This window comes from Oncorhynchus keta, chromosome 4, assembly GCF_023373465.1.
Source record: "Oncorhynchus keta strain PuntledgeMale-10-30-2019 chromosome 4, Oket_V2, whole genome shotgun sequence".
NCBI lineage: Eukaryota > Metazoa > Chordata > Actinopteri > Salmoniformes > Salmonidae > Oncorhynchus > Oncorhynchus keta.
In genome coordinates, this window is record NC_068424.1 from 36,460,614 (window position 1) to 36,487,531 (window position 26,918).

The window sequence follows — 26,918 nt, forward strand, 5'->3', positions numbered from 1 at the left end:
CTTTACATAGACACTTTATTGGGTTTTTGTGAGACTGGAAAAATATTCCCAGACTGTAAAAGAAAGTTATTAAGCAAATCCTATGCTTTTTTTAAACAGTTCTGTTCCCGAACAGTGTCGATCACTTTGGTTCCTGGTTCGGATTCTGTTCCGTGAAAAATGTGTTTTTTAATCTGGTTTTTGGTTGTGTTCCCTGAACTGGTTCCAACCCCTGAGTATAATTACAATTCATGGTATTTTTTGTCTTGGTTGTTGCTTTTTTAGTAAGGGAAATTCAAATCTGACATTTCAAAGTAGAAATTACAAACTACAGAAACCTCTAATACACTACAAATTGTATATTTCCTGGATAGCAGGAAAGTTCTCCTGCAACAGGGTGATCAAATTAAGATCCTACATCTGTATGTACCCACACTGTCTATGGATGCCCTGTCCTACCATGTATCCTTCCCTTGCAATACACAATCTGCTGGTTTGTTGTTGCATCCCTTATCCATGACAAATACACAAAGGAAATGTATGCACATGTGTGCTTTTTACAAAGAAAAGTGGGCTGGTAATGGATTTCACACATACTGTGATTCATTAAACATTTTTGAATTACCAGGTACCATCTCTACAATACATCTAAATGCAAGGCAGCAAAAATATCAGGAATTCTCTTTTCATTTTCAGTGGCTGACACATCATCTCTCTGTTGAAACCACATGCATAAAATGCATAGATTATCAACATCAAAGGCAGTGTCCTAGTTTGTAAAATGTAGTATAAAAACATTTCTACATCATTAGTAGTATTAAAATATTTTGCAAATCTTTGTTCTTATTCAATAAATATTTCTATATTATCATAATTACTCTCAAAAGTCAATGTAAGTTCTGTCTTACACCAACAACAAAAAAGTATAATAATTGGCCCATATATAAGATACATTTTTGTCATGGGCTATGGTTAGCAAATCCTTAGTATTCTCAACAACATCACAAAACATATATCATTTTTATGAAAAGGAGATCTGTAAAACAGTGATAGAGGGCTTAAGAATAACACACACTGATGCTGATGTGCATCTCATTCCATGCCATACGTACTGAATATGTCATTAAGATCACTGTTAACAGCTGGATTAATGCCGTATGTGTAAATAATACTTTCTTTCACTTTCCACTGGTCTGGAGAAAAAGACTGCACTGTAATTACAGCCAATGTCGTTTTCTGGACAGTTAAACTCATGAAACTACTGAAGAACTGATCCATGCCACACTTGAGTGAATACACTTACACAAGCACATTTCCCCTAGTTTGGGACCCTTTTAAAATTAAAATCGTATGCTATGATGGTGGGTTTAAACACCGTTCTCAATTAGTCTGGTTAAACAATATGATTCTGTTGAGAGAGATCTATGCCTGGAAGAGATTAGCAATGACCCGTTAAAACATTTGTTGATTTTAATTCACCCAAGCCTGATTCTAACCGTTGATTTTTTGTCTTGGGAGTGACAGTGGCTGCTCAGAATATTAGCACAGGATTCCGAAAATGTAAATGTGGTAAGTTTGCTCATATAACCAAATCTGATTATTACTGCGACCCATTACAAATTCTTCTCACCCCTTTGAGTTGGCCAGAGAAATACTGTATATGTAATCATGAGTAACCTAACTTCACCCTATTTAACAGTTTGGGTTTTCACATGCTTCTCAGGGGTCATCAGAGCGGGTATTTTCTTACATCTCAAACCACAATCTCCCCATCTGGCTGATGAAAACACATTTTGGTAAGATACCTTTTCACCTTCTCCTGCTCTGTAATGCAGACTGTGAGCTAAAAGTGACAGGATTTCCCACCAAGAATGTAGGGGCTGTCCACACCAGGATGTTGTCATGTTGTCCTTGGGGACATAGCCTGTCATTTAGCGCATCCCTGAGGAAAGGGTCACAGAGGTTACATAGGTGGGCCCGGCATCATGTTATATCTTTAGTCAGATGTATGTGTGTTACCATCCTTTGGGTCTTGTTCTTTGTTTCCCACATGGTGTCTGTTGTCATTTAAGAAAGTTATGGCTCATTCAACCAGAGTGTTTTAAACAACCCTTGTGTCACACATTGTGTCTTGTAATGTAATAGATAAAAAGTAGGGTTAATTGGATCAGAATGTTTTCACCAACCCGATATTGGTACAAGACTACAATAGAATATTGACAATTGCTTTCAAACCAAATGTTATACCTGTAAGTCTGGTGTAGATCTGCCAACTAGACATGAGATGAAAGCTACTTGACATTTGTACACTTTTGAAATGAGTTGAAAACCCTTATGTCGTTTATTCTGATATTTGTCTTCAGGATTGTAATGATGCTGCGTTTTATTTTATGGTTTAGTAAATCTGCTACCTTTCTTGTTTAATTTTCTCCTCTTGTCTTTTTCACCAAGCTGCATGGTCATGGGTCATCTGAGGCACCTGGCGTCTCTGTCCATCAGATCTCTGTCATAATGTCTCCATGGCATTCAGTGCAGCAACAGAATTCACAGGTGAAACACTCCTTTGATGGGCGAGCTAGCCTTTTGAGCCCATGCTCTCTTTAAAACACCACTGCTACTGTGGGAATTCACTGGGCTGGGAACAGGCAATGTAAAAAGATACAGATGTTGTATTGTCACACACACCGGATAGGTGCAGAGAAATGTGTTGTATTACAGGGTCAGCCATAGTGGTACAGCAACCCTGGAGAAAATTAGAGCAAAGTGCCTTGCTCAAGGGCATATCAACATATTTTTTATCTTGTCGGTTTAGATATTAGAACCAGAAACTTTTCAGTTATTGGCCAAATGCTTTAACCACTAGGCTACCTGCCACACCCAACAGTGAAAGCCATTGTGCTGGCACATAGATTTCAAGGAACAAACTTGCACATCATCTTGAGAGCACAACACGTGACCAAGCAAGACCGTCTATACCTCTATTTTAAGATACTGGGGAACTGCAACAGAAGCTGTTCAATGTGTAATACCACCTGGTAATGGAATGTTCAGTATTTACTTGTTTTTTCAATCATACTGCAAAGCTGTTTTTCATAGAGCCCTGAATGTTGCAATGATATTTCCATACATTTTGCTGGAGCATCACGTGCTCCTATCTGTCTTTACTTGTCAACGGGTAGATTTGCAAAACCATGTGTCCATTGGCACCTGTACATATTGACAGAATGACAGTAGGAGAGACTTCAACTCATTGTATTGTCCCACACAGGAAGTGTCTTCGGCAGTTATTTTTCTCATTGTACTGTAAGCACACAGATTCCAGACACATTGTGAATATGAAGAGCACTTCTAAATCCTCACTATCAGAATAAATGCATTTCATACACACACACATAAGTAGGCTTTTTCAGCCTCTTTCAAAACAACTATTCAGGTTGATGTGAAGTGTGTTCAGATTAATTTACTTCAGCAGTGAATTAATTATGCGTCGTTGAGAGTATTCTCAATGTATTTGAGGACTCATAGATTGACTTCCCCTTACAGAAAAAACACATGATTTCACATGTTTTGGGAACACTTGACATGTGATCACATGTTGCTTTACTCGGTGCCACATTAACTTGCAGGCAAAATGTTTTTTTGCAACAATTCATATTAGCACATGTGAAATGTATGTTTTTTCTGTAAAGGTCTTTAAGAGCTGTGATTTGCATTGATCGCACTTTATACATAGATGCAGTAAAACATTTCGTATGTAATGTTATACAGGTAAATACCTAAAAAAAGGAAACACTTGAGTAAATGAGGGAAACAAAGTATATTGAAGGTAGGTGCTTTCATACAGGTGTGGTTCCTGAGCAATTAACTTCCAATCACACTTAGGTTCATGTATAAAAATGCTGGGCAGGCCAAGTTCACCATTATTTTGGCTATCATGGCTATGACAATGCTTGACAATGCTCCCATCCACAGGGCAAGAGTGGTCACTGATTCGTTTGATGAGCATGAAAACGATGTAAACCATATGCCATGGCCATCTGTCACCAGATCTCAACACAATTGAACACTGATTGGAGATTCTGGATTGGATCCCGAGACAGCGTTTTCCACCCCCATCAACAAAACACAAAATTCTTGAATTTCTCGTGGATGGATGGTGTCACATCCCTCCAATAGAGTTCCAGACACTTATAGAATCTATGCAAAGGCACAATGAAACTGTTCTGGCTTGTGGTGGCCCAACGCCCTATTAAGACACTTTATGTTGGAGTTTCCTTTAATTTGGCAGTTACCTGTCTATTCTTACATAAGTTTATAGCACATTATCAATGTAGGTACCGTTGAAGTCGGAAGTTTACATACACTTGGGGTCATTAAAACTCGTTTTTAACCACTCCACAAATTTCTGGTTAACAAATTAAACTAAGTCGGTGAGGACATGTACTTTGTGCATGGTCAGAAGTTTACATACACTAAGTTGACTGTGGTCCTTCTGTAGCTCAGTTGGTAGAGCATGGCGCTTGTAACGCCAGGGTAGTGGGTTCGATCCCCGGGACCACCCATACGTAGAATGTATGCACACATGACTGTAAGTCGCTTTGGATAAAAGCGTCTGCTAAATGGCATATATTATTATATTATTATATTATTTATATTACTGTGCCATTAAACAACTTGGAAAATTCCAGAAAATGATGTCATGGCTTTAGAAGCTTCTTTAGAGGCCAATTGACATCACTCAAGTCATTTGCAGATGTACCTGTGGATGCATTTCAAGGCCAACCTTCAAACTCAGTGCCTCTCTGCTTGACATCTTGGGAAAATCAAAAGAAATCAGCCAAGAGCTCAGAAAAAAATGCAGACATCCGCAAGTCTGGTTCATTCTTTGGAGCAATTTCCAAACGCCTGAAGGTAAAACGTTCATCTGTACAAACAATAGTACGCAAGTTTAAACACCATGGGACCACGCAGGCATCATACCGCTCAGGAAGGAGACACGTTCTGTCTCCTAGGGATGAATGTACTTTGGTGCAAAAAGTGCAAATCAATCCCAGAACAACAGCAAAAGACCTTATGAAGATGCTGGGGGAAGCAGGTGCAAAAGTATGTATATCCACAGTAAAACAAGTACTATAATGACATAACCTGAAATGCTGTTCAGCAAAGAAGAAGCCACTGCTCCAAAACCGCAATAAAAAAAGCCAGACTATGGTTTGCAACTGAACATGGGGACAAATATTGTACTTTTTGGAGAAAAGTCCTCTCGTCTGATGAAACAAAAATAGAACTGTTTGTCCATAATGACCATTGTTATGTTTGGAGGAAAAAGGCTGAGGCTTGCAAGCCGAAGAACACCATCCCAACCGTGAAGCACGGGGGTGGCAGCATCATGTTGTGGAGGAGCTTTGCTGCAGGAGGGTCTGGTGTACTTCACAAAATAGATGGCATCGTGAGGGAGGAAAATGATGTGGATATTTTGAAGTAACATCTCAAGTGGGTCTTTCAAATGGACAATGACCCCAAACATATTTCCAACGTTGTGGCGAAATTGCTTCAGTTTTTCACAATTCCTGACATTTAATCCTAGTAAAAATTCCCTGTATTAGCTCAGTTAGGATCACCACTATATTTTATGATTGTGAAATGTCAGAATAATAGTAGAGAGAATTATTTATTTCAGCATTCATTTATTTCATCACAATCCCAGTTGGTCAGGAGTTTACATACACTCAATTAGTATTTGATAGCATTGCCATTAAATTGTTTAACTTGGGTCAAACTTTTCGGGTTGCCTTCCACAAGCTTCCCACAATAAGTTGGATGATTTTTTGCCCATTCCTCCTGACAGAGCTGGTGTATCTGAGTCAGGTTGGTAAGGCCTCCTTGCTCACACATGCTTTTTCAGTTCTGCCCACAAATGTTCTATAGGTTTGAGGTCAGGGTTTTGTGATGGCCACTCCTTAACCTTAACTTGGTTGTCCTGAAGCCATTTCGCCACAACTTTGGAAGTGTGATTGGGGTCATTGTCCATTTGGAAGACTCATTTGCGACCAAGCTTTAGCTTCCTGACTGATGTCTTGAGATGTTGCTTCAAAATATCCACATACTTTTCCTTGATCACGATGCCATCTACTTTGTGAAGTGCACCAGTCCCACCTGCAGCAAAGCAACATGATGCTGCCACCCCCATACTTGATGGTTGGTATGGTGTTCTTCAGCTTGCAAGCCTCCCCCTTTTTCCTTCAAACATAACGATGGTCATTATGGCCAAACAGTTCTATTTTTGTACGATATTTGTCCCCATGTTCAGTCGCAAGCTGTCGTCTGTCTTTTTTATGGTGGTTTTGGAGCAGTGGTTTCTCCTTTGCTGAGCAACCTTTCAGGTTATGTCGATATAGGACTTGTTTTATTGTGGATATAGATACATTTGTACCTGTTTCCTCTAGCATCTTCACAATGTCTTTTGCTGATGTTCTGGGATTGATTTGCACTTTTCGGACCAAAGTACTTTCATCTCTAGGAGACAAAACGCATCTTTCCTGAGTGGTATGATGGCTGCAAGTTCCCATGGTGTTTATACTTCCATACTATTGTTTGTACAGATGAACGTGGCATTTGGAAATTGCTCCCAAGGATGAACTAGACTTGTGGAGGTTTACAATTTATTTTCTGAGGTCTTGGCTGATGTGTTTTTTTATTTTCCCATGATGTCAAGCAAAGTGGCACTGAGTTTGAAGGTAGTCCTTGAAATACGTCCACAGGTACACTTCCAAATTACTCAAGTGATGTCAATTAGCCTATCAGAAGCTTCTAAAGACATGACATAATTTTCTGGAATCTTCCAAGCTGTTTAAGGGCACAGTCAACTTAGTGTATGTAACTTCAGACCCACTGGAATTGTGATATAAGTGAAATCATCTGTCTGGTAACAATCGTTGGAAGAATTGCTTGTCATGCACGAAGTAGATGTCCTAGATGTGCCAAAGAAATAGTTTGTTAAAAAGAAATCTGTGGAGTGGTTGAAAAACAAGTTTTAATGACTCCAACCTAAGTGTACGTAAACTTCTGACTTCAAATGTATCTGCCATGACTGGAAAACACAGCACAGTAATGAATAAAAGTTCTGAGTGTACAAGTACTTTCTAAAGTCATTTCTGTTGGAGAATAAGAGTTAATGAGAATGGGAATAATAGAGTGTGCCTGTGCATTTTGCATATCTAGTATGTGTGATTTAATTTATTGTTACGTAGGGTTAGGGTTAGGGCTAACCCTAATCCTAACCTTAGTATTTAATTGAGTTTGTGTGCTTACAGGACGGTGTGTATTCTGGTGGAAAAAAGAAGGGAAGGCTATTTTTTGATCATCCATCATGCATAAAAACACACACACATGCTTGTTTTACTATCCTTGTGGGGACCAAAAAATGTATTCTTATGGGACCAAACAATTGATAAAACACACACACTTGCTCAGACACACACACACACACACACACACACACACACACACACACACACACACACACACACACACACACACACACACACACACACACACACACACACACACACACACACACACACACACACACACACACACACACACACACACACACACTCACACACGCAGGGAAAGGTTGACCTCTCCTTTTTGGAGAAATGGGATCAGACTGATGATCTCTGTAGGGTGTAAGGGTAGACCCATAACACTGTTCAATACTGCCCCCTGGTGGGAGAGCAAAGGTCTCAAAGGACAAAGAGAAATACAGAGGAGACACACCACACACGCACACACAGAGAAGTGCACAAGCCGAGTTAAGACGTTGCTATGAGTAAAAAATGTATAAAACCAAGCTTCAATTGCCAGTTATATTCAAGTGCTGGCCATGTTTCATTTTATGTCATGGCGAAAAGTAACCTCTACGGCTCTCACAAAGCACAGCCTGTCCTTCACATCTTATCCTAGAGACACTGACCAATGTGTTATCATCATCTTATGATACTTATGTGAATTAATTACTTGATGGTTGTAATTTTCATGCTGTGCTTAGTAGCATTATCCAGAAAATCCCTATGAGACATATTTTAACATCTCATCATTACAAAGCTGCTGAATGTTATGACGTGCCGAATGCATCTCGAAGTGAGAATACATTTTGGGTCTAATGTCAAGTGTGTCAATCAAGGATGCAGCAGCCCATCCAATGATTCAGCCACAGCATACTGTACATGATTTTCCTGGAGGAGAGGAGCAACAGTAATGGTGGGAAAATGTGTGGTACACTCTGTTTTGATTCCATGTTATGTTACAAAGGAATCTCTCTCTATCCATCTGTCTCTCTCGCCTTCAGTCTATATCTCTGTCTATCTGTTTGTCTTTATCTCTCTCTCTCTCTCTCTCTTTCTCTCTGTCTCTCCACCTCTCTCTGTTTAAAACCACACTATTCTAGGAGTCAGCTTCAACAGTGCTCTGACAATAATTGATAGTAAGCTATTTAATCCTCTGAATCTCCCCTAAACATACCCACAAAGCTGACATTTATGGATTTTGAAATCCCAGAAGTACATCAAATATATGGGTGATAAACGATCAGCATATCTTATGAAATTATACTAATAACTGTTTGAATAAATGTTCATGATAGCACAGTCAACATTAGTTAATCTGAATATATGCACACATACGCATGCACCAACCAACCCACCCACGCACGGACACACAAATCAAATCAAATCACATTTTATTTGTCACATACACATGGTTAGCAGATGTTAATGCGAGTGTAGCGAAATGCTTGTGCTTCTAGTTCCGACAATGCAGTGATAACCAACAAGTAATCTAACTAACAATTCCAAAACTACTGTCTTATACACAGTGTAAGGGGATAAGGAATATGTACATAAGGATATATGAAGGAGTGATGGTACAGAGCAGCATACAGTAGATGGTATCGAGTACAGTATATACATATGAGATGAGTATGTAGACAAAGTAAACAAAGTGGCATAGTTAAAGTGGCTAGTGATACATGTATTACATAAGGATGCAGTCGATGATGTAGAGTACAGTATATACGTATGCATATGAGATGAATAATGTAGGATAAGTAACATTATATAAGGTAGCATTGTTTAAAGTGGCTAGTGATATATTTACATAATTTCCCATCAATTCCCATTATTAAAGTGGCTGGAGTTGGGTCAGTGTCAATGACAGTGTGTTGGCAGCAGCCACTCAATGTTAGTGGTGGCTGTTTAACAGTCTGATGGCCTTGAGATAGAAGCTGTTTTTCAGTCTCTCGGTCCCAGCTTTGATGCACCTGTACTGACCTCGCCTTCTGGATGATAGCGGGGTGAACAGGCAGTGTTTCGGGTGGTTGATGTCCTTGATGATCTTTATGGCCTTCCTGTAACATCGGGTGGTGTAGGTGTCCTGGAGGGCAGGTAGTTTGCCCCCGGTGATGCGTTGTGCAGACCTCACTACCCTCTGGAGAGCCTTACGGTTGAGGGCGGAGCAGTTGCCGTACCAGGTGGTGATACAGCCCGCCAGGATGCTCTCGATTGTGCAAACAAATATAACTTTTACCAATAAAATGGCCTGACGGGGATGTGGACATGCTCGATACACATATCCCGAAAGAAAGAAATCCAATACATTTTTATAGAAAGTTAGCAAAAATAGATAAGCTCTTGCTAACATGGAAAGGAAAATTCCTGTCTATTTGTGAAATAAATCACCCTTATTAGCTCTTTAGTCATATCCCAGTTGACCTATTTGCTTATGGTCTTCCCTACACCTAGCAACCTGTTTTTTAAGTTAAATGAGCAAAACATGTTCTCTCGATTGTGCATCTGTAGAAGTTTGTGAGTGCTTTTGGTGACAAGCCGAATTTCTTCAGCCTCCTGAGGTTGAAGAGGCGCTGCTGCGCCTTCTTCACGACGCTGTCAGTGTGAGTGGACCAATTCAGTTTGTCTGTGATGTGTATGCCGAGGAACTTAAAACTTGCTAATATATAATAATAATATAATAATAATATAATAATATAATAATATATAATAATAATATAATATATGCCATTTAGCAGACGCTTTTATCCAAAGTGACTTACAGTCATGTGTGCATACATTCTACGTATGGGTGGTCCCGGGAATCGAACCCACTACCCTGGCGTTACAAGCGCCATGCTCTACCAACTGAGCTACCCTCTCCACTACTGTTCCATCGATGTGGATAGGGGGGTGTTCCCTCTGCTGTTTCCTGAAGTCCACAATCATCTCCTTAGTTTTGGTGACGTTGAGTGTGAGGTTATTTTCCTGACACCACACTCCGAGGGCCCTCACCTCCTCCCTGTAGGCCGTCTCGTCGTTGTTGGTAATCAAGCCTACCACTGTTGTGTCGTCCGCAAACTTGATGATTGAGTTGGAGGCGTGCGTGGCCACGCAGTCGTGGGTGAACAGGGAGTACAGGAGAGGGCTCAGAACGCACCCTTGTGGGGCCCCCGTGTTGAGGATCAGCGGGGAGGAGATGTTGTTGCCTACCCTCACCACCTGGGGGCGGCCCGTCAGGAAGTCCAGTACCCAGTTGCACAGGGCGGGGTCGAGACCCAGGGTCTCGAGCTTGATGACGAGCTTGGAGGGTACTATGGTGTTGAATGCCGAGCTGTAGTCGATGAACAGCATTCTCACATAGGTATTCCTCTTGTCCAGGTGGGTTAGGGCAGTGTGCAGTGTGGTTGAGATTGCATCGTCTGTGGACCTATTTGGGCGGTAAGCAAATTGGAGTGGGTCTAGGGTGTCAGGTAGGGTGGAGGTGATATGGTCCTTGACTAGTCTCTCAAAGCACTTCATGATGACGGAAGTGAGTGCTACGGGCGGTAGTCGTTTAGCTCAGTTACCTTAGCTTTCTTGGGAACAGGAACAATGGTGGCCCTCTTGAAGCATGTGGGAACAGCAGACTGGTATAGGGATTGATTGAATATGTCCGTAAACACACCGGCCAGCTGGTCTGCGCATGCTCTGAGGGCGCGGCTGGGGTGCCGTCTGGGCCTGCAGCCTTGCGAGGGTTAACACGTTTAAATGTCTTACTCACCTCGGCTGCAGTGAAGGAGAGACCGCATGTTTTCGTTGCAGGCCGTGTCAGTGGCACTGTATTGTCCTCAAAGCGGGCAAAAGTTATTTAGTCTGCCTGGGAGCAAGACATCCTGGTCCGTGACTGGGCTGGGTTTCTTCTTGTAGTCCGTGATTGACTGTAGACCCTGCCACATGCCTCTTGTGTCTGAGCCATTGAATTGAGATTCTACTTTGTCTCTGTACTGACGCTTAGCTTGTTTAATAGCCTTGCGGAGGGAATAGCTGCATTGTTTATATTCGGACATGTTACCAGACACTTTGCCCTGATTAAAAGCAGTGGTTCGCGCTTTCAGTTTCACGCGAATGCTGCCATCAATCCAAGGTTTCTGGTTTGGGAATGTTTTTTTCATTGCTATGGGAACGACATCTTCGACGCACGTTCTAATGAACTCGCACTCCGAATCAGCGTATTCGTCAATATTTCCATCTGACGCAATACGAAACATGTCCCAGTCCACGTGATGGAAGCAGTCTTGGAGTGTGGAGTCAGCTTGGTCTGACCAGCGTTGGACAGACCTCAGCGTGGGAGCCTCTTGTTTTAGCTTCTGCCTGTCGGCAGGGATCAGCAAAATGGAGTCGTGGTCAGCTTTTCCGAAAGGGGGGCGGGGCAGGGCCTTATATGCGTTGCGGAAGTTAGAGTAACAATGATCCAAGGTTTTACCACCCCTGGTTGCGCAATCGATATGCTGATAAAATTTAGGGAGTCTTGTTTTCAGATTAGCTTTGTTAAAATCCCCAGCTACAATGAATGCAGCCTCCGGATAAATGGTTTGCAGTTTGCAAAGAGTTAAATAAAGTTCGTTCAGAGCCATCGATGTGTCTGCTTGGGGGGGGATATATACGGCTGTGATTATAATCGAAGAGAATTCTCTTGGAAGATAATGCGGTCTACATTTGATTGTGAGGAATTCTAAATCAGGTGAACAGAAGGATTTGAGTTCCTGTATGTTTCCTTCATCACACCATGTCTCGTTAGTCATGAGGCATACGCCCCCACCCCTCTTCTTACCAGAAAGATGTCTATTTCTGTCGGCGCGATGCGTGGAGAAACCCGTTGGCTGCACTGCATCGGATAGCGTCTTCCCAGTAAGCCATGTTTCCGTGAAGCAGAGAACGTTGCAGTCTCTGATGTCCCTCTGGAATGCCACCCTTGCTCGGATTTCGTCAACCTTGTTGTCAAGAGACTGGACATTGGCAAGAAGAATGCTGGGGAGTGGTGCGCGATGTGCCCTTTTTCGGAGTCTGACCAGAACACCGCCTCGTTTCCCTCTTTTTCGGAGTCGTTTCCTTGGGTCGCTGCATGCGATCCATTCCGTTGTCCTGTTTGTAAGGCAGACACATGCACACACTGTCACATTCACATGGGGAGAGCCTTAGAGGTTATTTCACCTGGGTTTAAGGTCAACTCATGCGTTTTCATATCCTGATATAATCTGTAGGTAAGCCTGTCAAATCAACTACTGCCATGTAGAGTAGCAAAATAGACTGTGTACTCATTGTGAATACAAATCTAACATGTTATTCAGAAGGTAGATCATGATGGACTGTGTGGGTGTGAATACAGGCGTGTGTGTGTTCATGAATGAGTTTGTGTGTGAGTGAGAGCATGCATGTGTTATTTTTGGTGTTTTAAGTGACTGACCTTGTACCATATCAGTTCCATTACCGTCAGTGGTAAAATATCCTCCTCCTGAACATGGTTACGGAGAGAGCAGAGATTCAGGCACCAAACAGTGGCACGACCCACATAATGGTCCAACCCCTCTGAGAATACACCCCTGCCGTCATATTAAAACCGACTTTTCACAGCTCCCCCATTCTGACCCTTCACTGGGAGAATAGAGTAGAGACTCCACCATGCCATCAGGGCAAGAGGGGTGGGGGTAGATAGAAAGAGGAGGGAGAATGGAGTGATAGAAAGAGGAGGGAGAATGGAGTGATGGGAAGAGAGAGAGAGAGAGAGAGAGAGAGAGACGGAGTGATGGAACGAGAGTGAGGATGGAAGGAGAGAGATGAGAGCAAGAGTGAGGATGGAAGGGGAGGGATGAGAGAGAGGATGGAAGGAGAGGGATGAGAGAGAAGATGGAAGGAGAAGGATGAGAGAGAGGATGGAAGGAGAGGGATGAGAGAGAGAGAGGATGGAAGGAGAGGGATGAGAGAGAGAGAGGATGGAAGGAGAGGGATGAGAGAGAGAGGGGATGAAAGGAGAGGTATGAGAGAGAGAGAGAGGATGGAAGGAGAGGGATGAGAGAGAGAGGATGGAAGGAGAGGGATGAGAGAGAAAAGATGGAAGGAGAGGGAGGAGAGCGAGAGGATGGAGGGAGGGAGGGAGGTGAAGAGATAGGACAGGGGGCTGGCTTGATGAGAAATAGAATTTCCTGTCACTGTCACCATGGGAAACAGTGGTAGCTACAGCAGTAATCTTCTCAGACACAGGGATTTAGAAATTCAAAACCAAACCCCATTCCACTTCCACTCGCTTGCTGTCTGCCTTACTAATACCAGGTTGTGTGGAGGTCTCTCTCTCTCTCTCTCTCTCTTGCTTCTTCTCTCTATCCAACATTTTGTTGGAGAAGTACAGACCAAACACAGACACCTATACCTCTACCAATAAATATTTTAAAGGTAATTGAGGCTTCCAGCCCAGGCCACTAATTGTGTTACTCTGCCCACCAGCAAGCTGAGAATTACAGTGCAGGCAGATAGTGCCAACGATGGGCAGTTTTATTTGATTTAAGTATTTCAATAGTTTGGCCTGAAGTATAATTCATGTATTTTGCAACAGTTAAATTAGAATATATGTATTTTGTATTTTCTAATGCAAAAATAAACTTACAGACCATGCTGTGTGACATCAACTCAGTACTGGTACCCCGTGTATCTAGCCAAGTCTTCGTTACTCATTAAGTTTAATCCTTGTGTTATTATTATTATTAAAAAATGGTTGTTCTTTTTTACTTTCTGCATTGTTGGGAAGGGCCCGTAAGTATCCATTTCACTGTTAGTTTACACCTATTTTTCAAGAAGCATATGACGAATACAATTTGATTTGATTGATTTGATTTGACAGTAACAGGAGACCCGATAAGAGAGAGGAAAATGTAGGAATAAGGGGGGAAGAATGACACAATATGTTGATTGGTTTTCCTGGAACTGATAGGCTTAATAGAGATCTGAATGTGAGAGAAACTGCAAAACCAGGGGATGGTCATGTAATCTTAATGGTCAGTCACACACAGAGGGGATAATTGCCATGTTCTGCTGGCTTCACACCCACTACCATCTCTGGAACTGCATGGAGTAATCATCAGCCTAGTGTTTTTTTAGGGGGTAGATAAGCTTTAATATTGCTGATATATTGTAGCCATCAATGTAATTGCCTGCCTCATTTCCAATCCCATATATATCTTTTGTATATATATATATATATATGTGTGTGTTTTGATGAGATTTTTGGTTCCAACCACCGTGTCTTTGCCAGACGCAGAGTAGGTGAACGGATGATCTCCACATGCGTGGTTCCCACCGTGAAGCATGGAGGAGGAGGTGTGATGGTTAGGGGGTGCTTTGCTGGTAACACTGTCTGTGATTTATTTAGAATTCAAGGCACACTTACCCAGCATGGCTACCACAGCATTCTGCAGCAATATGCCATCCCATCTGCTTTGAGCTTAGTGGGACTATAATTTGTTTTTCAACAGGAAAATGACCCAAAACACATCTCAAGGGTGTGTAAGAGCTATTTGACCAAGGAGAGTGATGTAGTGCTGCATCAGATGACCTGGCCAACAAAATCACCCGACCTCAACCCAATTGACATGGTTTGGTATGAGTTGGACCGCAGAGTAAAGGAAAAGCAGCCAACAAGTGTTCAGCATGTGTGGACTCCTTTAAGACAATTGGAAAAGCATTCCAGGTGAAGCTGGTTGAGAGAATGCCAAGAGAGTGCAAATCTGTCATCAAGGTGGCTACTTTGAAGAATTTGTTTAACCCTCCTGTTGTGTTTGTTTCATGTTAATTAATTCTGTGTTGCTGGTCCAAAATGACTGCCCCATTATAGCTGATTGTAAATCCATAATAATACATATATTAGCACCTAATGTTGTTAGATCTTTTTAGCAACTTAAGTTCTTGTGAATATTACACATTTTGAACTTCTATTTGCTATTTATGGCCTGCAGGCCTCATTGACCTGAGCTCATACAACTTGTTTGTTTTTGTAAAAAAAAAATCATAATGTATGGATTACTTTGACTACAACAAATAACAAATACAAATAAACATATTGTGCTATTTATCACAGACTACTTTGTGTCAAAGTTTAACAAGGACTCTCCTCCTCACCAGTGTCATGATCAAAGATATGATCAAGAGCCTAACATACAATATATTGTTTGGTCATTGTGCCACCACAGAATGAATTGTGAGAAAGGCCTCAAAAAATATTTATTTACCAGAGCTGTGAGAAAGGTTCTATATATTATTGAAAAAATGTTGTGATTGTTTGTGAGAATGCCAACAGGTGTGGTTCCTGTGGGGAAAATATTCTATTGGGGAAAAATTCCCATGGGGGTTGCCATGGAATCAAAGAAGGGGAGTGAGGTGCGTGCGTGCCTGCCTGCGTGCCCTCCTGCGTGCCTGCGTGCGTGCCTGCGTGCGCGGGTCTGTGAGAGGAAGTGTGTCCATCTGATGAATGGGCATGTGCCTGAACTCAATTTTAAACACTAATTGTCGTCTCACCCATTAATTTCTAATGACCGGTCATTTTTGGAACACCACAAGTGTACACAAGTTAAATAAAACACCCAAAATGTTATGAAAATCATCTAAATGTATTGTGTGTGTTCAGATGCCCTGTGTGGACAAAGTCATTTAACCTTATGACAATCAGATTAAATTAACAACATAGAGAATATCGGTCCAATTTGACCAGAAACACAGCAGGAGGGATAACACCTTATTGGTTACAACATGATTCTACATGTGATATTTCATAGTATTGATGACTCCACTATTGTTCAACAATGTAAAAAAATACAAATAAAGAAAAACCCTGGAATGAGTAGTTATGTCCAAACCTCTGACTGATACTGTGTATATATAGAGTTGAAGTCGGAAGTTTACATACACCATAGACAAATACATTTCAACTTAGTTTTTCACAATTCCTGACATTTAATCCTAGTAAAAATGACTTGTCTTATGTCAGTTAGGATCACCAATTTATTTTAAGAATGTGAAATGTCAGAATAATAGTACAGAGAATGATTTATTTCAGCATTTCTCTATTTCGTCATATTCCCAGTAGGTCAGAAGTTTACGTGCATATACTCAATTAGTATATGGTAGCATTGCCTTTAAATTGTTTTACTTGGGTCAAACATTTCGGGTAGCTTCCCACAATAAGTTGGGTGAATGTATGCCCCGTCCTCCTGACAGAGCTTGTGTAACTGAGTTAGGTTTCTAGGCCTCCTTGACCACACATGCTTTTTCAGTTCTGCCCACGACTGTTCTATAGGATTGAGGTCAGGGCTTTGTGATGGCCACTCCAATATCTTGACTTTGTTGTCCTTAAGCCATTTTGCCACAACTTTGGAAGTATGCTTGGGGTCATTATCCATTTGGAAGACCCATTTTAGACCAAGCTTTAACTTCTTGCCTGATGTCTTGAGATGTTGCTTAAATATATCCACATAATTTTCCTGCCTCATGATGCCATCTATTTTGTGAAGTGCACCAGTCCCTCCTGCAGCAAAGCACCCCCACAACATGATGCTGTCACTCTACAACCGCTTCACGGTTGGGATTGTGTTTTATCGTCCAAACAAAACGACTGTATTTATGGTCAGATCCCGCAGAAGACAACTAGGAAAGCTGCCGTTACAGTCAATATTACTCGCCAACGTGCAATCATTGGACAATAAACTAGACGAGGTAAGATCACGAATATCCTACCAACGGGACATCAAAAACTGTAATATCCCATGATTCACGGAATTGTGGCTGAATGACGACATGGATATTCAGCTAGCGGGATACACGCTGCACCGGCAGGATAGAACAGCACAAGACGAGGGGGGTCTGTGCATATTTGTAAACAACAGCTGGTGCACGAAATGTAAGGAAGTCTCTAGATTTTGCTCCCCTGAGATAGAGTATATAGAGAGTTCTCAGTTATGCTTTTCGTGACTCTTTATTTACCACCACAGACAAATGCTGGCACTAAGACGCTCTCAGTCAACATGTTACATGTGCAATGTCAGAAAAATTCCTCCTGATTCCTGCTTACAAGCAAAAATTAAATCAGGAAGCACCAGTGACTCGGTCTATAAAAAAAATGGTCAGATGAAGCAGATGCTAAACTACAGGACTGCTTTTCTATCACAGACTGGAACATGTCCCTGGATTCTTCCGATGACATTGAGGAATACACCACATCAGTCACTGGCTTTATCAATAAGTACATTGAGGATGTCGTCCCCACAGTGACTGTACGTACATACCCCAACCAGAGGCCATGGATTACAGGCAAAATTCGCACTGAGCTAAAGGGTAGAGCTGCCGATTTCAAGGGGCGGGACTCTAACCCGGAAGCTTACAAGAAATCCCACTATGCCCTGCGACGAACAATCAAACAGGCAAAGCATCAATACTGGGCTAAGATTGAATCATACTACACCGGCTCCGATGCTAGTCAGATGTTGCAGAGCTTGCAAACTATTACAGACTACAAAGGGAACAGCCACGAGCTGCCCAGTGACATGAGCCTACCAGACGAGCTAAATCACTTCTATACTCGCTTCGAGGCAAGCAACAGTGAGGCATGCATGAGAGCTTCAGCTGTTCCGGATGACTGTGTGATCACGCTCTCTGTAGCCGACGTGGGGTAAGACCTTCAAACAGGTCAACATACACAAGGCTGCGGGGACAGACGGATTACCAGGACGTATGCTCCAGACATGTGCTTACCAATTGTCAGGTGTCTTCACTGACATTTTCAACATGTCCCTGATTGAGTCTGTAATACCAACATCCTTCAAGCAGACCACCATAGTCCCTTGCCCAAGAACACAAAGGCAACCTGCCTAAATGACTACAGACCCGTAGCACTCACTCAAAGCATGATGTTTCCACCCCCATGCTTCACAGTAGGTATGGTGTTCTTTGGATGCAACTCAGCATTCTTTGTCCTCCAAACACGACGAGTTGAGTTTTTACCAAAAAGTTATATTTTGGTTTCATCTGACCATATGACATTGGGCGAATCTTCTTCTGGATCATCCAAATGCTCTCTAGCAAACTTCAGACGGGCCTGGACATGTACTGGCTTAAGGACCTTGAGCATGGCTGAGGTGCACCCATGACCAGCTTCGAAACCAGATTGCATAGTGTAGAAAGTACGGTGGGATTTGAAATGGTCCGTGATCTGTTTGTTAACTTATTATGGCTGCAATCCCGATATCGGGATCGATATGACAACTACCAGTGAAAATAGAGGTAGAATAGAAATAGAAAACTTCATCAGAATGCAGTCCTAGAAATCCCAGGTCCACAATAAATGCTTGATTTGTTCGAAAATGTCAGTTTATGTCCAGTTAGCTACTTTGGTTAGCGCGTTTGGTTAACAATTCCAAAGTCACAAAGCCCGTCCACTATAATGTGACGAAATGTCCAAAAGTTCCGTAACAGTCATTAGAAACATGTCAAACGATGTACTGAATCAATCTTTAGAATGTTGTTTACATATATCTTGAATAACGTTCCAACCGGAGAATTAGAATTACTTCAGATGAGCGGTTGAACGCATGTCCTTCCCCTGTGAACGCGCCTGGTGAAAGCATGGTCAACTCATGGCACTGGTGACTATTTCCTGTCTCATTCGACTCCCCTTCACATTAGAGTCATCATAAAACTCATCCATATCTCGCTGTAATTTCAATGAGACACCTCCAGAACAAAAACAGAAAGTGGAATTTCTCAGGTTTTTGCCTGCTATATGAGTTCTGTTATACTCACAGACATAATTCAAACAGTTTTAGAAACTTCAGAGTGTTTTCTATGCAATACTACTAATCATATGCAAATATTAGAAACTATGACTGAGGAGCAGGCCGTTTGATATGGGCACCTTTCATCCTATCTATCAAAGATGGCGTAGCAGTCAGACGTCCTTGTCCTGTCTTGTCCCTTGTATATATCGTTTTACATATTTTTCGTCGCATATCCTTTAAAATATTTAGCTAAACCTCATCATCTAAATACTCTCCCTCAACTGAAGCTAGCCAGCTAACTACCAGATATCAGATATCAGTCAGCAAACCATTGCTAGCGGTCATCAGCTAACCTTCAGCTCGGAAAGCTCTTGCCAGTTCGAACAACGTGACCCTAACCAGAGCATAATGGACCTGTTATTTTTATCCCCGGATTCCTAACGCAAACTGAACATTTTCATTTGGATCTTCACAACAAGCTAACCGCAATCCCGGATGACTACTCCTGGCTAGGGTTTCCATCCCAGAGCAAGCACCAATTTAGCTTGAAGCTAGCCCGGCCAGGGCTCCTGTGCTACCACCGAAGCATACTCCTGGGCTACAATATCGGCCTGCTAGCTACCTAGAGCTACATGGAACCCTACTAATTCCACGACTGGTCTATCGACGTCACCGCACGAAGAGGCAAAAACAGACTTACCCCCATCGTGACGTCCCCCCCCCCAAAAGCTAACTTTCTAGCTCCTGCTGTCTTATTTCACTGTAGAGCCTCTAGCCCTGCTCAATATGCCTTAACCAACCATGTTGTTCCACCTCCTACAGTGCCTTGCGAAAGTATTCGGCCGCCTTGAACTTTGCAACCTTTTGCCACATGCTTCAAACATAAAGATATAAAACTGTATTTTTTTGTGAAGAATCAACAACAAGTGGGACACAATCATGAAGTGGAACGACATTTATTGGATATTTCAAACTTTCAAAACTGAAAAAATGGGCGTGCAAAATTATCCTAAGGAAGACCCAAATGCAGACAGTGTCAAAGTAACAGAAGTGTAGTAAAAAAGTTTAGTCAGGGCAGGCAGAGGTCAATAATCCAGTGTGGTGGAAAAAGCCATAGCCTTGGTCTTCGGACCCGACAGAGAGTACAGTCGTCCACGGAGTGGACTGGTGCCTGGGAGAAAGTCAATCATGCAGTCTTCACACAATGGGCGTGGCAGAATGTTCTCCACCCCATAATGGCACCATCAGTCCAGTCTGTGATGGGATTGTGTCGCTAGAGCCAAGGGAATCCCAATACCACAGGAACCTGAGGAGATCATCAGCATAAATTGGATTGCCTCGCTGTGGTTCCCAAGCATGTGTAGGTTGATGGGAGTGGTATTGTGAGTTACCCGGCCTATAGAGCGCTCTAACGGAGAATGGAGAGGGGCTGAGTGGTGGTGCCCAGGTCGGACGCCAGGGTAGCGTCCAAAAAACTCTCATCGGCCCCAGAGTCGATGAGTACCCAGAGAGATTTTGACTAGTTCCCCCACAGCAGGATGGCATGTAAAGGGGTGGGAGTAAGAGGAGAGGAAATGTTCTCCATAAGGCCCACCAAGTACTCGTCCCTTCTTGATGAGCATGTTTTTTTATGGGCAGGTAGCTACAAAATGTCCTGTAGCTCCACAATATAGAGAGCTCTGGGTGAGGATTCTGTGTCGATCTGCCTGGACTCCAAAGGAGGCAACTCGGCAGCCCTCTGTGATTACTGAGAGAACTCGGGTGACGTTGGGTTCACTCGGACATGTAGACTTCGGGGGTCCCTGGGATACTTCGGAGGTGAGGTGGGAATCGAGGGTGAACGAGGGCAACAGGGCACAGACTCACTCTCCCTCCTACGCTCTCGAAGCCGCCCATTGAACCGGATGGTCAAGGCTATGAGGGAGTCAAGTTCCATGGGCAGCTCCCGGTTGCAAGCTCATCTCTGACCACCTCCGATAATCATTGAAGGAACATGTTCAACAATGCTTGAAGTCCTGGTCATTGCATTCTGCCAGCGTATGGAGTCCCTCCATAAGACATTGCAGTAACTCCTCGTGTTGTCCAATGGTGGCTCCTTGCAGGTAGACAGATTGCAAGTCTGCTGGGTCAGTCATGGCCAGTTCGTACTATCATGTTTTAGGGAAGTGTAGAAGTAAGGGAAGTGTAGAAGTAACAAAGTGTATTACTAGAACACGGGCAGGCAGAGATCAGACTCTAAAAGGTACAAAATGGCAGGTAGACTCATGGCCAGGGCAGACAGAGGTCAATAAATCCAGTGTGGTGGGGAGAGGTACAGGATTGCAGGCAAGCTTCGGGTCAGGGCAGGCAGAATGGTAAAAACCGGGAAAACTAGAAAACAGGAACTAGAAACAGACAGGAGACAAGCACAAAGACAGGTGAAACAGATGTGTGAGGTGTTGTCTTTTCTGGTGGATTACACTGAAATTTCAACCAACTTTCGTTGGCTTGTTTTAAAAATAATGAAGATTATTTTGTTTTCAAATAACCGAAAGTGAGAGGTTGTAATCTGAATAAAGGGGTGAGACTTTCTTACTAATTTGCTAGAGAACCCGTTCAGATTTAATTATAGCTTTCGTATGACTGACGCCTTTAGTGAGAGTTCTAATGCTTTAATATGTAAACATTTCTGCCCTCCGGATGTATATTCTTTATATAAATAGACCCTTTTAATTAAAAAATGTTTTTGTCTGACTTGCCATTCCAAATAAAATGGAACATGTTTTGCTCATTTAACTTAAAAAACAGGTTGCTAGGTGTAGGCAAGACCATAAGCAAATAGGTAAACTGGGATATGACTAAAGAGCTAATAAGGGTGATTTATTTCACAAATAGACAGGAATTTTCCTTTCCATGTTAGCAAGAGCTTATCTATTTTTGCTAACTTTCTATAAAAATGTATTGGATTTCTTTCTTTCGGGATATGTGTATCGAGCATGTCCACATCCCCGTCAGGCCATTTTATTGGTAAAAGTTATATTTGTTTGTGATCCAATATGGAATATATTTCAATCCAGAGAGTTAAGAAAAAATATCTAGATCCTCTATGAGGCTGTGGAGGGATCCAAATGATGGAATTAAAAGATGAATCAACAGTGTACAATCATCAACCTAGTGTTTATGTGACAATGGAAAATGACAAATATTATCATTGAGCAATGATAGACAGTTTAACTACCTCTCAAACCTATAACAAGGTAAATCAAATCAAATCAAATGTTATTTGTCACATACACATGGTTAGCAGATGTTAATGCGAGTGTAGCGAAATGCTTGTGCTTCTAGTTCCGACAATGCAGTGATAACCAACAAGTAATCGAACTAACAATTCCAAAACTACTGTCTTATACACAGTGTAAGGGGATAAAGAATATGTACATAAGGATATATGAATGAGTGATGGTACAGGGCAGCATACAGTAGATGGTATCGAGTACCGTATATACATATGAGATGAGTATGTAGACAAAGTAAACAAAGTGGCATAGTTAAAGTGGCTAGTGATACATGTATTACATAAGGATGCAGTCGATGATATAGAGTACAGTATATACGTATGCATATGAGATGAATAATGTAGGGTAAGTAACATTATATAAGGTAGCATTGTTTAAAGTGGCTAGTGATATATTTACATAATTTCCCATCAATTCCCATTATTAAAGTGGCTGGAGTTGGGTCAGTGTCAATGACAGTGTGTTGGCAGCAGCCACTCAATGTTAGTGGTGGCTGTTTAACAGTCTGATGGCCTTGAGATAGAAGCTGTTTTTCAGTCTCTTGGTCCCAGCTTTGATGCACCTGTACTGACTTCGCCTTCTGGATGATAGCGGGGTGAACAGGCAGTGGCTCGGGTGGTTGATGTCCTTGATGATCTTTATGGCCTTCCTGTAACATCGGGTGGTGTAGGTGTCCTGGAGGGCAGGTAGTTTGCCCCCGGTGATGCGTTGTGCAGACCTCACTACCCTCTGGAGAGCCTTACGGTTGAGGGCGGAGCAGTTGCCGTACCAGGCGGTGATACAGCCCGCCAGGATGCTCTCGATTGTGCATCTGTAGAAGTTTGTGAGTGCTTTGTTTCTGTCGGAACGATGCGTGGAGAAACCCGTTGGCTGCACCGCCCCGGATAGCGTCTTCCCAGTGAGCCATGTTTCCATGAAGCAGAGAACGTTACAGTCTCTGATGTCCCTCTGGAATGCTACCCTTGCTCGGATTTCATCATCCTTGTTGTCAAGAGACTGGACATTGGCAAGAAGAATGCTAGGGAGTGGTGCGTGATGTGCCCGTGTCCGAAGTCTGACCAGAAGACCGCTACGTTTCCCTTTTTTACGAAGGTATTGTTAAATATACACTGAACGCTAAAAATACAAACGCAACATGCAACAATTTCAATTAGTTACAATTGATATAAGGAAATCAGTCGATTGAAATAAATTAATTAAGCCCTAATCTATAGATTTCAGCTGACTGGGAATACAGATATGTTGATCACAGATACCTTAAAAAAGGTAGGAGTGTGGATCAGTAAGCCAGTCAGTATCTGGTGTGACCACCATTTGCATCGTGCATCCTTCGCATGGAGTTAATCAGGCTGTGGATTGTGGCCTGTGAAATGTTGTCCCACTCCTCTTTAATGGCTGTATGAAGTTGCTGGATATTGGTGAGAACAGGAACACGCTGTCGTAGATGCCGACCCAGAGCATCCCAAACAGGCTCAATGTATCAATGGTGAGTATTCAGGCCATGGAAGAACTGGGACATTTTAAGATTCCAGGAATTGTGTATAGATCCTTGCGACATGGGACTATTAATTATCATGCTGAAATATGAGGTGATGGCAGAGGATGAATGGCATTGCAATGAGCCTCAGGATCTCGTCAAGGTATCTATGTGCATTCAAATTGCCATCGATAAAATACAATTGTCCGCAGCTTATGCCTGCACATACTATAATATGTGTTCACAATGTTAACATCAGCAAACCGCTCACCCACACAACGCCATAAATGCTGTCTGCCATCTGCCCGGTACAGTTGATTCATCCACGATGAACACACTTATCCAGCATGGCAGTGGCAATCGAAGGTGAGCATTTTCCCACTGAAGTCAGTCACGAGACCAAACTGCAGTAAGGTCAAGACCCTGGTGAGAACGACAAGCACGCAGATGAGCTTCCCTGAGATGGTTTCTGACAGTTTGTGCAGAAATTCTTTGGTTGTTCAATCACACAGTTTTATCAGCTGTCCTGGTGGCTCGTCTCAGACCATCCCGCAGGTGAACAAGCCAGATGTGGAGGTCTGGGCTAGCATGGCTACACTTGGTCTGAGGTTGTGAGGCAGGTTGGACGTACTGCCAAATTCTCTAAAATGAAGTTGGAAGCGGCTTATGCTAGAGAAATTATCTTTACATTTTCTGGCAATAACTCTGGTGGACATATATTATTATTATTATTATTATTTATATTATTATTATTATTATTTATTATTATTATTATTATTATTATTATTATTATTATTATTATTATATTATTCCTGCAGTCAGCATGCAAATTGCATGCTCCCTCAAACCTTGAAACATCTATGGCATTGTATTGTGTGTAAAACTGCACATTTTAGAGTGGCCTTTTTCTGTCCCCTGTGTAATTATCATGCTAGTTAATAAACTTCTTGATATGCCACACCTGTCAGGTGAATGGATTATATTGGCAAATGAGAAAATGCTCACTAAGAGGGTTGTAAAACAAACTTCTTCACAAAATCTGAGAGAAATAAGGTTTTTGTGCATCAGAAAAAAATCTGGAATCTTTTATTTCAGCTCATGAAACATGGGACCAACACTTCACATATTGCGTTTATATTTGTGTTCAGTATATTTGTATTTCTAGGAATTTAACAGTTTGATTTCATTGTAACTGTACAGCTCCTTTAACTGTGATTTAGACAAAGGTAATGATTAGAATGGCAAGTCATCTCCCGTGGGGGGTTGTTCCGGTGGTAGAGGTAGGTACAGTAATTGCAAGATACCTGAAGGACCTCATAGTATACTCTGCCAGGTATATGCATGGTCCGGAACCCCACCCCCCATCCCCACCACCAGCACCCCTGTACAGACCCGACTTTAAATTCATCTCAATGATTTGATTTCTTCAAATGCCAACGCTGTTGGAAATGAAATATTTGTCCAGGGCCTGAATTATGGGGGAAGACCCTCCCATGAATCTCCTTCAGCACCTCTGTGGCCTTCAGCATGGTAATATCCATATCTCTTCAATTTCCTCCAATAAATAATGAGATGATGCCCTTGGAAATGCAGGATGGATGGCTCAAATGGGATAATATATTTGTTGGGACCAAAAGGCAAAGGAAAGGAGGAGAGAATGAGCTTGGCTGGCTAAGATAGCTTGTCCCCAGGCAATAAACATAGTATCTTAACCTGTGTTCTTATGTTAACCTACCTGTGTATTCTAAAACAGCCATAATTAATACCACATAGACTTTCTTCTGTTTTAATTATAAACCTGGTGTGCTAGGTTTGCTAAATCATACAGTCAGCAGAGAGGGTAGATTGCTGCTCCCTTGGGTATTTACATTGTTTCTCCTCCTGACTCCATCTAATTAGAGAAAAACCACCACCACTCCTTCCCTTTCCCCTTAATCAATAGAACCATCACAGCCTTGCCTTGACCACTTTACCTGGCCTGACTGCTCTAAGCATCACCGGGTCTGTGTTACAAAATGGAACCCTATTCCCTATTTAGTTCACTGTTTAAGCTCTGGTATAGCTCTAAATAGGGACTAGAGTGCCATTTGGGGCGCATCATGGCTCTAGCCCTGTCCCCAGCTCCACACCATCACATCAGCAATAACAAAAATAATGAAGTTTGAAGGAGGTTGTGTAGAAGTAGGTCAGCCAGAGCCAGCCCCTTTCTCTTCCTTTCTAACCTGGAGCCTAGGGCTGAGCTAACTTAATGATGTACTGTAGCGTACACCAGGCACCAGGCGTCAGCCGCGCACACATGCAGTCAGGCGGGCAAGAAGGGCTAATTCCTCCAGATCCCACTGCTAATAGAGGAACCTCTCTCTCAGACACTCCCTGTCATCTCTCTCTTCCTTTCTCTGTCGCTCTCTCTCAATTAAATTTAAAGGGCTTTATTGGCATGGGAAATATATGTTTACATTTCCAAAGCAATGTAACAATCAGTTATGAGTGAGCCCTTAGTCAGGTCTGCCTTCATAGAAAGGTTATGTTCACTGAGTCTTTCCTTAATTTTGGGTCAGTCACAGTGGTCAGGTATTTTGCCACTGTGTACTCTCTGTTTAGGGCCAAATAGCATTCCAGTTTGCTCTGGTTATTTCTTTCCAATATGACAAAGTAATTATCCTTTGTTTTCTCACAATTTGGTTGGGTCTAATTGTGTTGCTGTCCTGGCGCTATATGGAGTCTGTTTGTGAACACCAGCTTACTGAGGGGACTTTTCTCTAGGTTCATCTCTCTGTAGGTGATGGCTTTGTTATGGGAGGTATGGGGATCGGTTCCTTTTAGGTGGTTGTAGATTTTAACGTCTCTTTTCTGGATTTGATCAGTAACGGGTATTGTCCAAATTCGTCTCTTCAAGCATTATTTGATGTTTTAAGTTGCATACGGAGGATGTATTAGCAAGATTCTGCATGCAGTCTCAATTTGGTGTTTGGCCCATTTTGTGAATTATTGGTTGGTGAGCGGACCCCAGACCATGACTCACAACCATAAAGAGCAATGGGTTCTATAACTGATTCAAGTATTTTTT